This window comes from Theropithecus gelada, chromosome 3 (genome assembly GCF_003255815.1).
Source record: "Theropithecus gelada isolate Dixy chromosome 3, Tgel_1.0, whole genome shotgun sequence".
Classification (NCBI taxonomy): Eukaryota; Metazoa; Chordata; class Mammalia; order Primates; family Cercopithecidae; genus Theropithecus; species Theropithecus gelada.
Genome location: NC_037670.1, coordinates 31,201,258 through 31,203,585, shown reverse-complemented (window position 1 = coordinate 31,203,585; position 2,328 = coordinate 31,201,258).

Sequence of the window (2,328 nt, the reverse complement as noted above, 5' to 3'; positions counted from 1 at the left end):
TCCATTTAAAATAACAAAAAAAATAAGAGAATTCAGCCAGGCATGGTGGCTCACACTTATAATCCCAACACTTTGGGAGGCCAAGGCAGGCAGATCACTTGAGACCAGGAGTTTGAGACCAGCCTGGCCAACATGGTGAAATCTCATCTCTACTAAAACTACAAAAACTGGCCGGGCGCGGTGGCTCAAGCCTGTAATCCCAGCACTTTGGGAGGCCGAGATGGGCGGATCACGAGGTCAGGAGATCGAGACCATCCTGGCTAACACGGTGAAACCCCGTCTCTACTAAGAAATACAAAAAATAGCCAGGCGAGGTGGCGGGCGCCTGTAGTCCCAGCTACTTGGGAGGCTGAGGCCGGAGAATGGCGTGAACCCGGGAGGCGGAGCTTGCAGTGAGCTGAGATCCGGCCACTGCACTCCAGCCTGGGCTACAGAGCGAGACTCCGTCTCAAAAAAAAAAAAAAAAAAAAAAAACTACAAAAACTTAGCTGGGTGTGGTAGCACATGCCTGTGGTCTCAGCTGCTTGGGAGGCTGACAGGAGAATCGCTTAAATTCAGGAGGCGGAGGTTGCAGTGAGCAAAGATTGCCCCAGGGCACTCCAGTCTGGACAACAGAGTAAGACTCTGTCTCAAAAAAAAAAAAAAAAAAACACACACGGAGAATTCCCTACAATTTAGAAAAAACTTTTCCTGTGTTAATAATAATCTCTTCAGCCCGGGCTCGGTGGCTCACACCAACATTTTGGGAGGCCGAGGCGGGTAGATGTCTTAAGCTCAAGAGTTCAAGACCAGCCTGGGCAACATGGCAAAACTCCACCTCTACAAAAAATACAGAAACTCAGCCGGAGGTGGTGGTGTGTGCCTGTAAATCTGAGCTACTCAGGAGTCTGAGTTGGTAGGATCACCTAAGCCCAGGAGGAGCTCAAGGCTGCAATGAGCCATGACCATGCCACTGCACTCCATCCTGGGTGACAAAGTGAGACACCGTCTTAAGAGAAAATAATAATAACCTCTTCAATAGAGCTGGCAACTTGTTTTGAGCTCTAGTCTTTTAAATGCACCCTTTCTCTCTCTCTCTCTTTTTTTTTTTTGAGACGGAGTCTCACTCTGTCACTGAGGCTGGAGTGTAACTGTGCAATCTCGGCTCACTGCAACCTCTGCCTCCCAGGTTCAAGAGATTCTCCTGCCTCAGCCTCCCGAGTAGCTGGGATTATGTACACCTGCCACCATGCCCAGCTAACTTTTGTATTTTTGGTAGAGACGGAGTTTCACCATAGTGGCCAGGCTGGTCTCGAACTCCTGACCTTGTGATCCGCCTGCCTCAGCCCCTCAAAGTGCTGGGATTACAGACGTGAGCCACCGTGCCCAGCCTAAATGCACCCTTTCAACCCAAATCATGTTTAACACATACTTCCTAGTTATTCTGAAGTATTGCAGAGTCTGAGGATTTAATGTTTATTTAGGTGGCAAATTGCGGACTTCCTTCCATTCATTTTTAACCCAATGACTGGAAAGTGCACATTTCACAATTTATTTATTTATTTATTTGAGACAGAGTCTCACTCTGTCACCTAGGCTGGAGTGTGGCGTGATCTTGGCTCCCTGCAACCTCTGCCTCCCAGGCTCAAGTGATTCTCCTGCCTCAACCTTCTGAGTAGCTGGGATTACAGGTATGTGCTACCATGCCCGGCTAATTTTTATATTTTTAGTAGCCTTCTGTATTTTAGCAGCCTTTTGTTTATTAGCAACGTTTTTAGCCGGGGAAAGTAATGATATTTTTCAGAAGCATTCCAGTAGATGTCCACTGTCTCAGTAAAGGTACTAGTTCACTAGCAGTTAACAGTTTAACAGAGACAGGGTTTCACCATGTTGGCCAGGTTGCTCTCAAACTCCTGACCTCAGGTGATCTGCCCTCCTTGGCCTCCCAAAGTGCTGGGGTTACAAGCGTGAGCCACCGTGCCCAGCCCGAGAATTTCTTATAATGTGGTGGAGCAGAAAGCACAATCCACGATGCCAAACCACGGACCAACGCTTCACCACTGTTGTTTCTGATCATCCATTTCTCCCCTTTATTCCATTTCTTGGCATCCTTTCTTCACTTCCCCTATCACTCCATCGTCAATTTCTAGTCCTTCCTGAAATTGCTTCCTTAAAAATCAACAAGGCCCTTCCAGTCAAATTCAAAGGCTTTACTCAGCTTCTCTCCACTTGAGTGCCTGTATTCAGTGCTACTGTGGGTTCACCAGAGCCCAACCTCTTTCTTGGACTCCTGTTCCCACAACCTTGCTCCCTCAGACAGATAGTCCATGCCTAGGGCTTTGGACATCC